Raw genomic sequence first — 16,860 nt, forward strand, 5'->3', positions numbered from 1 at the left:
AAACAACCAAATGTCCATCAGCTGATGAATAAACAAAATGCATATTCATACAATGGAATATTATTCAATCAAAAACAAGAATGAAGTATTGATACATGCTACAATACAGGCAGACCATGAAAACATTATGCTAAGTGAAAGAAGCCAGATACAAAAGGCCACATGTTATATGATTCCGTTTATATGAATGCCTACAATAGGTGAATCCTTACAGACAGAAAAGTAGATTAGTGGTTGTCAGGAACTGACAGGATGACTGCTAATGGCTAAAGAAACAAGCTATGTCTTTGCAGGGTAATGAAAATGTTCTGGGATTAAATAGTGGGGATGATTACGCAGTCTTCTGAATATACTAAAAAGAGCTGGATTGGGCACTTTACAAAAGTGAATTTATTGTACATAAATTATATCTCGATGAAAAAAGAAGTTGGCACACACCTGACAAGCCAAAACACGTTCAAATAAACACTTGAAAATCAACCTATGTTTACTTTTCCTTCAATATTTCATGGAATTCTTGAGAAAAATGCATATGTAAACAGAAGCTAAATAGGGTACACTAAATATCATTATAAGGTATACTTAAACAATTCATTGTTTTTCATGTAAACTCAGTATTGTGGGTAACGTTCATTGAAAATCTGAACATCTAACTGGGACAAATTTCACAGAGAAATTAACCATCATTTAAACTACGGAAAGGTAATAGAGTTACCAACCACTTTTCCCATAAACATTGGTTTGTTGTTAATCAGCACTCATTGATCACTTTGGAAAACCCTCTAGGACCTGACTGATACTTATTATAGGCAATCCTATATAACAGGCAATTCATGCTTCTCATAGTCACTGAAGTGTAAACCAAAGAGCTGCATAAAGGCAGAAAGAGACAGGTACAACATTATAGAATAATAACAATATAACTGGACCTGTGAGAACACTACAACGTAAGGAGAGTAACGGTACTCTAAATTACAGAAGAAGCAGGCAGACGGAGTGTTTCAAAAACTCATAGAAATTATCTTAAAGCTGGACAGTCTTTAAAAAAAAAAAACTTTCTTAGCATAAGCTCATGATTAGGCTAACTATAATTAAAGTGATTTGAAGAAAAAATACCATGTAAAGCCTCAAATATTACATATAAAACACCATCAACACACAATTTGCCCTGGGAAGAATAGTAACTGGAATACTTAATAGGACAGTGGAATGCAACACTAAAAATACTTGAGGAAGACATGGGAATCTTAAATTCTGTGAGCTCAGTATTTTGCTAATAATAAACATAATTTTCAGTTTAACAACAAGTATCTATGGCTGGCTATCATGGCCACCATGCTAACAAGGTGCATTATGGACTGCCCTCATACATTCCTAATCATGCTTTGTGTTAAGGTGGAAAAGGCCATAGTGGCATAAATCGAGCACTGCTATGATAAAGAAAGCTAACTGTTTGGACTACTAAATTCCAAGGAAGCTGAGACCTAGCCATCGCACTTAGTAACGCTAGTTGAACAAAGGGAGGGAGGAATGAATAAATGAATAAATGAATGAATGAATGAATGAATACAAATGCCATCTCAACAAGTATATTACAACTCCTAAATAAAGGATGGAAAGATTACCAATTCAATTCAAAAGTCTGAGAGATGACAAATGCCATCATGGATTATTTTTTTAAAATAATAATATCCAGTATTGAGATCCTAATAAACACTTTCATACAACACTGGTAGGAATGTAAACTAGTTCACTTTAAGAGGAAAGCAATTGGCAATACATTTTTTTTAGATAACGTTTAATTTCTTTTCATATTTTCTACAATATACATACATTGATTTTAATATAAACATTTTAAATTTAAAAATTTACATTAAAGAGGAAGGCAGGAGCTAAGAGAAATCACCAATCTGAGGAATCAAAAGGTATGCGTGACAATAACAGGAAGGGGACCTGGGAAGAGCTGACAGTGAAAAGCCCACTGGAGACAAAACACTAAGAGAAAGTGGGAGGACAGATTCCACACACTAAATGTAAGAGAAGAGGGGAAGCTTTGGAGCTCCTGACTAGGGCAATAAGGCGGAGCAAGGCTCACAGAAAGGGGGTCAATCCCCGCTTCAGATTAAATGAGGTGCATGTTGCCTTTAAAATCCAAACGTGTCTCTCTCTTTGTGAAGGGAGAGGGGCTGACACAAGTTGTCTTTCCTTGGAAAGCGTTTCTCAACAAGCTCCAAACTACTGAAGGCCTAGAAAGTTCACCAAGATAGTAGGCCCCTACATTTCTGTGGGACTCATTGCTCACCCTCTGGTATGCACACAGCTTACTAAACTGTCAAGAGGTGTTGTTACTTTTTGATCACCAGGTCAATCAGCATGGTACTAATATAACGGATAGGCAAAATATGTGGAAGGAAGAAGCTATCCAGGTCCTTTGCATACGACTTAATACGTCATAAGGCTTAATACAGCCTTGAGGTAGGTTACTAAGAGTGTAATGCAAACCTTGCCAGTCAAAAGTAAACTGATTCTGATGGTCTTTACTAATAGGTATACAGAAAAGAAGTGTATGCCAGATCAATATCTGCATACCAAAAGTCAGGATTTGTATAGATTTGCTCTAGCAACAAAAGCACATCTGGAAAAAATACCTGCAATTGAAATCACCTTGATTAAGTTTATGGTAATCCACTGTCATTCTCCGAAGACAAACAGGCAAGGGGAATGGGAATGTAGTAAGAATCACCACTCTTGCATTTTTCAAATCCTTTATGGTAGCTCTGCAACTCCTCCAGGAAACAGTTTACTATTTTGGTAGGTAGACACCATTCTAGTGGCTTCCATTTTACTTTCTCTCACTCCCATGGGTCAGGAAACCAGTGTGGGAACTCTGTTAGTTGCTGAGTATGTCTATTCCAATTCCCCATTCCAGGAATGTGGAAATAACCATGCTGTGGGTTCAGGGTCCATTGTGAGGTAAACCTATGCCAAAACTCCATTAACTAATGGAAAACAATGGTGTTTTGGGTCTCCTAGATTTCCTATACACTGAGCTCCAGTGTCTACCAATCCCTAAAGTGTCTAATTATTTCCCCTTCCCCAGTGCACAATCACCTGGCAAATGGCTGCAGGCCCTCTGAGGAAAGGCTAGAAATAAATTCACAGTAGAATTTCTCACTGTGAGGCAGGGTCTTTCCTCAAGAGAACCTGGCTTTTCCTTCATTCAAAGGTATTGGTGTCTGTAAACTGGCTTAAATCTGGGGACTGGTTGTGGGTGTATAATTCTTTATTGAGATCATCGAAGTCACGTATCTGTTTATCAGACCTAGAGCTTATATGTTTATACAAATCAAGGAAGACTAAATAGATTCCCATCTATTTCCGTTCCAGGGATACCATGATCACCTAGCCAATATCAAAGATCTCTGCAGCTCAGACTATTCTGATTACTGCACTGACTTTGTGGACTATTACAGTAACCACACTCACCTTGTCTTCAGCAATTAAATGACACTACTTGCCACTGCCACCTGGGATCCTATCATTCCCAATGAATTCCAGGAGCCTAGTTTGAGGTCAGCAGTTCCCCTGTCATTACTAACTTAAAGCGAATAGCCAACAGAGCTCCTCAAGGGTGGTGAGGCTCCCCTCATGAATAGAGAAATAAGGAAACTGTAAGAATTAGGGGCACAGGTCTTTACCTCCATTCTCTTCCACCGGGCTACAGGGGACCACAGTTTTTTGAAGAGTTCCTTATTTACTTATTATAGCTGACTTGTTAAATGTTTAAACAGATTTATTGTCATCTAACACTTTTTATAAATATGATGTCAATTCAGTAGAATTTAGAGCATGCTGTTACTTTAGACAAAGCAGCTCCTTACATTTTAAGATTTTTTTTTAACATTCTGTTTTGTTCAAGCTTCATGAACAAATCTGCCTCACTTATTCATATAATGACCTAAACATAAATCTGAATTTTAATTGGGTCTTTTTTTGAGAATTCCTAATTTCTCATAGCTTTGATAAAATGAATATCCTCTGGACCCGCATGTGTGATCAGGACCTACATGATAAATCCACTCTAGCATCCCAATTTCTCCAAGCCTTTGGATACAAATATTTATAATATATAAATAAAGTTCTATCATCTATCTCAATTTCACTTTCAGGCCACCTTCTGATCTAGCTTTAAGTCAACCAACTGAATAAACTGTTAAAGCCACTCCTAGCCTTCTCTCTCATCTAATATCTTCTGTCTAGTATCTCTATTGGTGAGTCCATATCAATAACTTCAGCCTGATCCAACTTTACATTCCTTCTACTCTGAACCTACACCCTTAGGATCCATTCCCACACCATCCCCTCAGGTAACTGCAGGCAAAATCAGGTGCTTCACTCAGTGTGCATCGCATCCTGGCTTATTATGGGTGACACTTAGTACCTCATTCTCTGGGGGCTGCTGGAACTTGAGGCTAATTCTAGGTATAGAAGCAATGAGAGGTGGTGAGGATAGGTCCTGAGGAAGACCAGTAGTCTCATGTTAAGGCAATTTCCTTAAGGGAAGCCAATACGGGTGCTACAGGAGACTAACCTCCTTCAGACAGACAGGGGTAGAAGGACTGGAAAGGGAGGTTCAATAGAATTAGAACTGAGGAGTTCAAGGTACCCAGTTTCATCGGAATCTGCTCATATCTCTCATCCCAATTTTCCACTCTTTCCCAACAAATGTACACTTTAACCCAAGAGATCTTACAAGACTGGAAGTTCAGTTTGCACTGTAATTCAGCCACCTGCAGGAAAAGACTTTGGATTTGGTGTCTAGAAATCTCTGCCTTTGGCTACAAGAGATAAGGATTTCTTTTAGGGCAATCACAGATTATTTCACTCCCTTATGTGGACTCTGAGCTCAGAATTTACAGCCCTTTTCTTCCTTAAGTTCTCCAGTATATTTTGAAGGAACCAATCTATCTCATTATTATTGTCACTAAAATGTTATGTGGTAATAAATACTTCTTCTCCCAAAGCCTTGCCTTCCAAGGGCATTTAATTTCTACTGTCTACAAGTGATAATTAACTGTTTTGCCACTGCATGCCACAGACCACCAGTGTCCCTTTTGCCACTAGAGACAGGATCATTATTGCTGTTAGATCTGATTAGACCAGAGAACCATATTTTAAGGTGCTAGTCCTCTGCAGCTACCAATGGTACAAAGCCCTGTATTAGTTAGCATTTGACCAGAGAAGACTAGAAATGATACAAAATATGGCATTACCAGAGATTTGGCCAGGTGTAATTGTTAACCTAGTTAAACAGTTCATGTTCAGCTGTAACTCTGCATCTAGTGCTAGGTCTGGCCCAGGGTTCAGAGGAGCCAAAAGAGAAGAGGAGCTAAGGAGCCCAGCTGCTGGGCAATGCCTATGCCAGCCCATGCCAGCAACGCCTTTGAGCTGCAACAGCATCTGTTGTCCTCTCCCTGATCTTCTAAGCATAAGAATATGTCTGCAATTTCACATTTACCTTTCAAAGTCAAAATGCTTCACGGCCCTTGCTAACAATGCAAAAGAAAAAAGAAATCTGGGAAACAGTTCCAGCTTAGCTAGTATGACACAATACAAGTCCGGCACACCATCTTTGTCTTAAAAACAAACAACTTTCTTGGAGCAGTCCCGAGTTTTAACTTCTAACTCTTCTATCATTGCTTATTTCTTTCACTATACCTTACATTTCCAACAGGGTATTTCATTTTCCCCAACTGCTTTTCTTTCAAATAGCCTTCTAGTCTAGTGTAATGGTTGCAAAATATTCCATTTCCTTTCTTTTCCCTTTTTCAGTTTCCTTCTGCTTCATGCCTTTTCTTCCATATTCTCCCTTTTATCTTTCACATAAAGGTTTTCCCTCAAATATCAGGTGATCCTTGCCAATCTGCTGCTATTTAGAAGTCATGCACCTGACTATTAGTATTTCAGGCTTCCTCTCTCCTCTCTTAGGCTAGTTATTTTTCTCAGAATGAATGCCTCTAGTCACTAGTTTGAATCAACTTTCAAATTCTACTGAATACCCTTACTGCCATTTTTCTCCTTTCTTCATTATTTTTGTTAATATATGTTTTCAGCCTCTCATTTATGTGGGACTTGTGAAGAAACAATAAGCCAATAATATGCAGTTTAACATATTTCACAGTAAGTCCATAAAGATAGCAGACAAACAGTCAACTTTTAAGTCTGGAAAATTTTAAAGACCCAACTAAAATTCAGATTTATGTTTAGGTCATTTATGAATAGCAAGGCAGATTTGTTCATGAAGTGTGAATAAAACAGAATGTAAAAAAAAAAAAAAATCTTAAAATATAAGGAGCTGCTTTGTCTAAGGTAACAGCACGTTCTAAATTCTGCTGAATCTATGTATTTATCAAAAGAGTTAGATGATAATAAATCTGTTTAAACGTCTAATAAGTCAGCTATAAATAAATAAGGAACCCTTCAGAAAACTACGGTCCCCTGTAACCTAGTGGAAGGGAATGGAGGTGAAGAGTGATTGCTACCTGTACCCCTTAAGGAAATGCAAATTAAAGCTGGGCCTTTCATGTGAATAGACTTTTAGTTAAATTACTTATGTACCTTTTCAGAGGGAAGAATCACCTGTGACAACAACAAGAAACAGACAATTATCTTTAAGAAATACTGTTTGTCCCCAAAAGGTTTTAAGCCTTTGGGTTTTCCAAAATAATTTCTGGCTTAGTATTTCAATTATAATCTAACCCTATCCTCAAATGATGAAAACTAGCAAATATGGTAAAGAAAATGACACCTACTTAAGATCATTTAAATATCCATAAGAATTCAACCTGGTTCTCTATTTGAAAATGTACATATTTCTAAGTTATAAAAAAAAACTATCCCTAAATGATTTTAATACTTAAATAAATGTTTTAAAATCTAAGTATTTCTCATATAGGTTATTTTAGAGGTTGTTCAACACTTCTACACCATTTTTCCATGTAAAAACAGAACTTTGACCTTTGAAGAGAGCACAAAGGAATAGTAGAGATGCAATAAATAAAAAATTGCAGTGACAAACATTCTTAAATGATTGATCATATCTATCACTAGCAAGAAAATGGAGAAACAGGCACTCAATCAGCAGTGGAAACTTTTGGAATGCTTTTGGTAAGCATTATGAGTGTCTATTAAATTTTGTGCATATCCATGGACCTAGAAGTTCCACTTCTAGAAATCAATCCTGTAAAACAAATGATTACATGAAGATAAAACAGGATGCTCATTATTTATAATAAAAAAATGAAAATATTCTAAATGTCTATCAATGGATATGTACCAGTATGGGAAAATGTCTATGATGGTTAATTTTATGTGCCAACTTGACTGGGCTAAGGGTTACCCAGATAGCTGGCAAAACATTGTTTCTGTGTGTCTATAAGAGTGTTTTGGGAAGAGATTAGCATTTGAATCAGTAGACTGAATAAAGAACCACCCTTACCAATATAAGGATGCATGACCCAATCAGTTGAGGGCTTGGATAGAACGAAAAGGTAAAGAAAGGGCAAACTCACTCTCTCTTCTAGAGCTCGTACATGCATCTTCTGCCTTCAGACATCAGAGCTCCAGGTTCTCATTCCAGTATTTACACCAGTGACCCACCTCCAGTTAATTCCCCATCCCCATTCTCAGGCCTTCCGCCTTGGACTGAGAGTTACACCATACCACTGGCTCCCCTGTTTCTCAGGACTTCACATTCAGACAGAATTATACCAACAACTTACCTGGGTCTCCAGGCTGTAGACAGCATAGCGTGAGACTTCTCAGCTTCCATAATCATGTAAGCCAATTCTCATTTTTAATATCCCTGTACATACATGTATATATGTATATCCTACTGTTATGCTCCTTCTGGAGAATCCTATTAATGTCCAAGACACATTGTCCCACAAATTATAGAATAGTGCTTTTAGGATGATCCCATTATAGTACTTAAAAGTACACATTTCTTTGGACATGTACTTGGGTTCTTCTACTTACTAATTATAGAACTTCGGGTAAGCAACTAATCCTCTCTATATCACAATTTTTTCATTTGAGGAAAACAATAGTATGATCTTACAGAGGAATTATGAGGACTAAGGAAGATAATACATTCTAATTGCAATAAAGGTAAACTGTGATTATTACATATATATTTTAAAAGCACATATATAAAATGATTGTATTAGGTTGAACTATCTGAAACTGCCAATACTTAATTAACAACTGTTCACCTAAAAAAAAGGCAAGTTCATATGGTTTAACCTAATATATGCATGGAAATTTTCAGAAAGAATATCCAAGGAAAAGCTGTTTTAAATATTCTTCTATTGTTTCCTTACAAGGGACAAATACTCTTCTATACCACTTGGACATTTTAAATGTGAAAATAGTTAAACATTCCCTCCTCTCAAATAAAAAGCTATCTATATCCCTTGCTTTAAGCAGTACTATCTTAAAAGCATGGGAGACATAGGAGATCCCCCTTCCTTTCCCCCTAAATCAATAATCATTTGTTGATTGAGCAATCTACCTTATTTTATTACTCTTCTAGGGAGATTCCACATCATTTTAGAGAAACTTAAAGAATGCTGGTGTGCTCACTTTGGCAGCACATATACTAAAACTGGAATGATACAGAGAAGATTAGCATGGCCCCTGCACAAGATAACAAGCAAATTCATGAAGCATTCCACATTTTTACATATATTTCATAAAATGTTGGCGTTGGAAAACATGTTGGAGATTGTACACTTAGGTAAATTCATGCTAGTTTAAACACTGTCAGGAAGTTATTCCTCAAATCTACTCGAAATATTACAATCCAAAGAGATCTGGTTTTAATAATTCTATAACTCTTCCTTTATAAAATGAGTGGAAATAAAGAAGTTAAGAAATAAAAATAAAATAATAGGCCAGGCGCAGTGGCTCACAGCTGTAATCCAAGTACTTTAGGAGGCCGAGGCAGCAGATCATCTGAGTTCAGGAATTTGAGACCAGCCTGGGTAACATGGTGAAACTTGGTCGCAACTAAAAATACAAAAAATTCTGTAATTTTTTGATGATCATCAAAAATGATGATCATATATCATTTTTGTGTTATTTGTGAAGAAACAAAGCAAGTGAATAAAGGGTTGTTAACAATTGTGACTAATGCAAATCAGCAGTGGCATCAGGTGAGGTGGCATGTGCCTGTGGTTCCAGTAACTCAGGAGGTTGAGGTGGGAGGATGGTGTGAGCCTGGGAGGTGGAGGTTGCAGTGAGTGGAGATTGCACCACTGCTCTCCAGCCTGGGTGATAAAGCAAGACCCCATCTCAAAAAAGACAAAACCAAAAACATTCTATCAGGTACAGTCAAAGAACTATGTACAGCACTGAGTTCGAGAAGACCACCACAAGACTGATGCTTTGGAAGCCCTATCTTACTACATACTGAAGGATTCATGGAAAGAAAATAGTGTAGAAAATAATTAAGTCCACAAATCACTATTACCACGTTCTCTGAAGATGACAAAGCTATGGACTCCGTCTCACTCTGCCTCCTGCTTTTTCACTCTTACCATAACACACGTCAACCATCAGAGTTCCTACTGTTCATGGACAGACCCCTCTCCAGTACCATCCCTCCTCTACAAGACACTCCCTTCTAGCTTCTCAGACTTACTTTTTGGTTACAAGCAGGAAGCTTCTGCTGCCTGCTGAAAATCAGATTCATTTAGTATACTTTCATAGCTCCAAAAATTGATTTTGTACAATTTTTTAGACATGGTATTATGTACGGTTAAAGTACAACTTATCTTTGAAAAAAAAATTAGCCAGGCGTGGTGGCAGGCGCCTGTAGTCCCAGCTACTCGGGAGGCTGAGGCAGGAGAATGGCATGAACCTGGGAGGCGGAGCTTGCAGTGAGCGAGATCGCGCCACTGCACTCCAGCCTGGGCGACAGGGCGAGACTCCGTCTCAAAAATAAATAAATAAATAAATAAATAAACATTGTTATTCTTGTTGGATCATTAATAAGGCATGCAAAATATTTGAAAGTATAGCTAATGGGGGAAAAGAGATCCTTTCTAATCCAAGGACCTCTAATTAACACAGGAAGTAAATTGATTAATGTTTTAAAATTCCAAAGAACCCCAAACACATCACCGATGTAATACACATACATAACACACACATACAAATACTCTAAAAATCTTAAAGTAGGTTTTATTTTACTGTATCAATATCTGTATGGCCTACATTAATTTAAAAACTAATCTCATACATATAACTTCAAGCCACAGAAGTAAAAGTAAAGGACACATTTCAAAGCACTCCCAAATAGTACATTTTAACTATTTCTCCACCCCCCTGTGACCCACTAGCCAATAAGCTTATGGTATAAATATCTTTATTCAAAATTGTAATTGATACTTGCTGCTCTTTTGTCAGGATAACATGAGGAGATAGTGGCAGATGCTATTCAATTTTACCAAGACTTCAGAGAATATCAAGTGTAAATTTCCAAAGGCTAGGTTAATATATAAATTATACAAATAGATCATGTTTAATGAGAAAAGTTTTGCTTTATCATAACAAAAAATACTCAAGGACAAAGGTCTAAAACTAATTTCTCCAATCTCTTAGCAACAATAAAGGTAATCTTCAAATGCTAAAGCGCTATGTTTTTAAATGTTACATTTTTAAAAAAACTACCATCATTCCATTCAGTCTTCCCAACTCAGAGTGCTCCCTTTTAGTAGGAAAAAACCTGCATTAAAACTAAAGAGTTACCCTCTGAAGAACTAGATTCTACTCCCACTTCCCTCTGGGATTATATGCTGATTCTAAAGAATTTAACTCAAACATGTTAAGATTTCAGGTTCCCATTGATAAAGAAAGAAGCAAACAAAAAGCAAAGCCTTTGTTTCCAGAGTACAGAATATTGAAAGTAAAAATGGTTTCATACATCATTTTTGTGTTATTTGTGAAGAAATAAAGCAAGTGAATAAAGGGTTTTTAACAATTGTAACTAATGCAAATCAGCAGTTTACCTAAATGTTGAAAGAGCATGCAATAGGGCTCTCTCCTCTCCTCTCCTTTTTTCTTTTATTTTTTTCTTAGGCAGGGTCTTGCTGTGTCACCCAGGCTGGAGTGCAGTGGCCTGATCACAGCTCATTGCAGCCTTGACCTTCTGGGCCAAGCTATCCTCCCTCCTAAACCCCCCAAATAGCTGGAACTACAGGCGCACACCACCAGGCACTGTGTTTTTTTTTTCTTTTCTTTTCTTTTTTTTTGTAGAGACAGGGTTTTGTGACCCACCCTCCTCAGTCTCTCAAAATGCTGGGATTACAGGCATGAGCCACTGCACACAGCCTGTCTCTCATTTTGAAAAGAAAAATGCCTTTAAAGTTAAAACACATGAATAAAAAATCAACAACAAGGAAACTAGTGTTCAGCTAATTTCAAAATAAGAATTGTACTAAAAATGTCACCAGCTGATTAAAGAAACATATATTTTCAATTCAAGTTGACATTATAGTCATCCCTTGGTATCCTTGGGGGACTGGCACCAAGATATAGATACCAAAAACCAAAGACACTCAAGTCCCTGATATAAAATGGCATAATATTTGCATGTAACCTACGCACATCTTACCGTAAACTTGAAATCACTTCTGGATTACTTACACTAAATAATACATCGTAAATGCTATATAAATAGTGTAAGACTGTATTTTTAAACTCAGTCTAGTTTTTAATTGTTGTAGTGTTATTTTTTATTATGTGGTGTTTTTTCCTCCGAATAATTTTGATCTGCAGTTGGCTGAATACACAGATGTGGACAGAACCCACAGATACAAAGGACTGATTATACTTAAAAGTATCTGACCAGTATCTCAGCTTAAAGTCCAGGAAGTACAGGCGAAAATATGCATGCCTGAGTTCTCAAAACTAAAGAAGCACCAAGTGACAGACAATTCAATATATACATATCCAAGTTAGTAAACATCTGATTTGAAACTAAAAATTAAATAATTTTGCATTTTATTGTAGAGAAATCACATAATGGTTTTTATCATTGTTTTGAACACAAATAGCACATTCAGTTTTTTCCCTAACCAATGGATTTTCTCAGATTAAAACACATAATAAATAAAAACACCTAAAAATCTCTGTTTATTTTAAATTAGAAAGTATTCTCTAAAATTTGTGACAAATTCAAATGAGAATAATAATTGATGCTCAGAAGAGATTAATGATTAACATTTCAAATTCACTACGGGCCATTAATGCTACTGATAAAATACTATTAAAAGCTGAAATAATGGCATTATTACTACGATTACAAATATGACAATTCATTAAGCACTTATTTGAGGCCAGGCACTAATTAAGTGCTTCACATAAACCAATCCTTAAGACAGGCAATATGCCCATTTTACAGGTGGGGATAAGAGAGGTATGGGGTTTAAAGAATTCATCCAAGGTTACAAAGCTTAACAAAGTCAAGAAGCAAACCCAGATTTTTCTGAGTTCAAAGCACATGTACTTATCCCATGTGCTCTGATGATTCTTCACAAAGCAGACATTTAACAGAATGTGTTGTATAACGTTACTATGGTAGATAAGTAAGTCAGGAACTTAGACATGCCTATAATTCACTCTCAAAGGAATTATAATATTATAAATATATGGAGGAAAAAAAAGTTACAAATAACTATTCTTGCCACAAAAGAAAATGTATGCTAACAAGGCATATTTATAGGAATATACGTAATGATGAAATAGCACACCCCAATTTAAATAAAATATTTATACACATCATATACAAATGGACCAAAAACAAAGGGCAGTGAGTTTTTCTGTACTAGAACAACTCAGTAGAGTTGTTTCTAGTAGAAAGATAAGTTCTGTGCTGAACTAGTTTTTCCATACCTTTTTTTTTTTTTTTGAGATAGAGTCTCACTCTGTCGCCCAGGCTGGAATGGAGTGATATGATCTCAGCTCACAGCAACCTCTGCCTCCCAGGTTCAAGTGATTCTCCTGCCTCAACCCCCCAAGTAGCTGGGACTACAGGCATGTGCCACCATGCCCAGCTACTTTTTGTATTTTTAGTAGAGACACGGTTTCACCATGTTGGGCAGGCTGGTCTCAAACTCCTGACCTCAAGTAATCTGCCCACCTCAGCCTCCCAATGTGCTGGGATTACAGGTGTGAACCATCATGCCTGGTCAGTTTTTCCATACTTTTAAACATATTACATTAAGATTTGGGGCCAACAGTATGGTTCATGCCTATAATTCCAGCACTTTGGGAGGCAGAAGTGGGAGGACTGTTTGAGGCCAGGAGTTCAAGGCCAGCCTGGGCAACATAGAGAGACCCTTGTCTCTACAAAAAAAAAAAAAAAAAAAAAAATTAAAATTAACCTCAAGTACTTAAGTAATTAAACTCATAGAAACAGAAAGTAGAATGGTGGTTACCAGAGGCTGGTGGAGAAATGTGGAATTGTTTACCGGGTACAGAATTTTAGTTTTACAAGATGAAAAGGTTTTGGAGGTCTTTTCAAAATGTGAATGTGTTTAACACTACTTAATTATACACATAAAAATAAGATGGTTAAAAACATGTTTGATACTAATATATAAATAGTCATAAACAGAACTATACAGGGCTACTATATTGGGCAGTCCTGCAGTGCTGCCCAATATAGTGGCCACTAGCAGCATATGACTATTAAAATTTATATTAAACTAAAAAATTAAAAATTTACTCTACTCTCACTAGCCACATTTCAAGATCTCAACAGCCATATCTGGCTATTCAGGACACTGCAGACACAAACATTTTCAAAATCATACAAAGTTCTATTAGATAACTCTGGTTCAGAGTATACAGAAACAGACCCAAATACATATGAGAACCTGTATTTTTCATATACAATTGTGTGTGATAAAGGTAGCATTTCAAATTAGCAGGGAAAGAATTATTGAATAAATGGTGTTGGGACAATTAGCTAGCCTAAGGGAAAATGAGAGAGGACTGAGGGACTAAAGCTAAATCCACACGTCAACTCTTACTTGAGTTCATTATGAATCAAAGATTTATGCTTACTAAAAATACAAAAAAAACCACAAAAATTAGCCAGGTGTGGTGGTGGGCACCTGTAGTCCCAGCTACTCGGGAGGCTGAGGCAGGAGAATGGCGTGAACCCGGGAGGCAAAGCTTGCAGTGAGCCGAGATCGCGCCACTGCACTCCAGCCTAGGCAACAGAGCGAGACTCCATCTCAAAAAAAAAAAAAAGTGAAATGATAAAAGTAGTAGCACATAATTCTAACTAAGAAAGGGCCTTCTAAATAGAATATAAACCCAAAAGACAAAAATAAAAAATGAAAGACTGTGGCATTCTTTAAAGAAAAAATAAAACTTTCAGATGAATGAAGTCCAGACAAACTGAAAGAAAATAGGGCAAGGTACCAAAATCTCCTTAAGCTGATAAGCAACTTCTGCAAAGTCTCAGGATACAAAATCAATGTGCAAAAATCAGAAGCATTCTTATACACCAATAACAGACAAACAGAGAGCCAAATCATAAATGAACTCCCATTCACAATAGCTTCAAAGAGAATAACATAACTAGGAATCCAACTTACAGGGGATGTGAAGGACCTCTTTCAAGGAGAACTACAAACCACTGCTCAATGAAATAAAAGAGGACACAAATGGAAGAACATTCCATGCTCATGGATAGGAAGAATCAATATTGTGAAAATGGTCATACTGCCCAAGGTAATTTATAGATTCAATGTCGTCCCCATTAAGCTACCAATGACTTTCTTCACAGAATTGGAAAAAACTACTTTAAAGGTCATATGGAACCAAAAAAGAGGCCGCATTGCCAAGACAATAATCTAAGTCAAAAGAACAAAGCTGGAGGCATCACACTACCTGACTTCAAACTATACTACAAGGCTACAGTAACCAAAACAGCATGGTACTGGTACCAAAACAGAGATATAGACCAATGGAACAGAACAGAGCCCTCAGAAATAATACCACACATCTACAGCCATCTGATCTTTGACAAACCTGACAAAAACAAGAAATGGGGAAAGGGTTCTCTATTTAATAAACGGTGCTAGGAAAACTGGCTAGCCGTAAGTAGAAAGCTGAAACTGGATCCCCTCCTTACTCCTTATACAAAAATTAATTCAAGATGGATTAGAGACTTAAATGTTAGACCTAAAACCATAAAAACCCTAGAAGAAAACCTAGGCAATACCATTCAGGACATAGGAATGGGCAAGGACTTCATGTCTAAAACACCAAAAGCAATGGCAACAAAAGCCAAAATTGACAAATGGGATCTAATTAAACTAAAGAGCTTCTGCACAGCAAAAGAAACTACCATCAGAGTGAACAGGCAACCTACAGAATGGGAGAAAATTTTTGTAATCTACTCATCTGACAAAGGGCTAATATCCAGAATCTACAAAGAACTCAAACAAATTTACAAGAAAAAAACAAGCAACCCCATCGAAAAGTGGGCCAAGTATATGAACACTTCTCAAAAGAAGAAATTTATGCAGTCAACAGACACATGAAAAAATGCTCATCATCACCGGCCATCAGAGAAATGCAAATCAAAACCACAGTGAGATACCATCTCACACCAGTTAGAATGGCGATCATTAAAATGTCAGGAAACAACAGGTGCTGGAGAGGATGTGGAGAACTAGGAACACTTTTACGCTGTTGGTGGGACTGTAAACTAGTTCAACCATTGTGGAAGACAGTGTGTCGATTCCTCAAGGATCTAGAACTAGAAATACCATGTGACCCAGTCATCCCACTACTGGGTATATACCCAAAGGATTATAAATCATGCTGCTATAAAGACACATGCACACGTATGTGTATTGCGGCACTATTCACAATAGCAAAGACTTGGAACCAACCCAAATGTCCATCAATGACAGACTGGATTAAGAAAATGTGGCACATATACACCATGGAATACTATGCAGCCATAAAAAAGGATGAGTTCATGTCCTTTGTAGGGACATGGATGCAGCTGGAAAGCATCATTCTCAGCAAACTATCGCAAGAACAGAAAACCAAACACTGCATATTTTCACTCATAGGTGGGAACTGAACAATGAGATCACTTGGACACAGGAAGGGGAACATCACACACTGGGGCCTGTTGTGGGGTGGGGGAAGGGGGGAGGGATAGCATTAGGAGATATACCTAATGTAAATGACGAGTTAATGGATGCAGCACACCAACATGGCACATGTATACATATGTAACAAACCTGCATGTTGTGCACATGTACCCTAGAACATAAAGTATAATAAAAAATAAAAATAAAGTAAGTAAATAAATAAATAAATAGAAAAAAAAGAAAATGGGGCTAGGGAAAATGAGTTGTTCTATTTCCTTAATAGATTGAAAAATACAACTCCATGGGAAAAAGAAAAATTGAAAATGCCTATTTATACATGAAAAGTTGCTCAACTTACTCATAACTTAACACTCTATAAAAACTTGCATTTTCAGTCATGAGATGGCAAAGATAGTTCCCAGTGTTAATGGGAGTGTGGTGAGATAGGCACATTAATGAATATAAAAACTGATTCAACTTAGAGGGTAATTTTTAAATAGTTAATAAAAATCATGAGCAACAAATAATATTTATGCATTAAATAATGCTGAGTGTGGGAATGACTTTAAAATAATCCAAGGGATGAAAATTTTAATCTAAGAAAGTTGGTGCACATAAAATGAAACAAGATTAAGCATATATTGATGGTCCTATCCAGGTGAGGTGGCTCACA

General features: G+C 36.9%; 1 protein-coding gene and 1 non-coding gene across 6 annotated transcripts in view; one reads left to right on the forward strand and one right to left on the reverse strand.

The window, feature by feature from the left end:
• Positions 1-16,860, reverse strand: part of TAF4B (TATA-box binding protein associated factor 4b) — a 164,133-nt gene that overhangs the window by 22,781 nt on the left and 124,492 nt on the right. The gene's annotated exons all lie outside the window — the stretch shown is intronic.
• Positions 8,636-8,741, forward strand: LOC123570156 (U6 spliceosomal RNA). The gene has a single exon (XR_006694148.1). It is a non-coding gene; the product is annotated as a U6 spliceosomal RNA (small nuclear RNA).

The sequence above is a fragment of the Macaca fascicularis genome, chromosome 18 (genome assembly GCF_037993035.2).
Source record: "Macaca fascicularis isolate 582-1 chromosome 18, T2T-MFA8v1.1".
Taxonomy (NCBI): domain Eukaryota; kingdom Metazoa; phylum Chordata; class Mammalia; order Primates; family Cercopithecidae; genus Macaca; species Macaca fascicularis.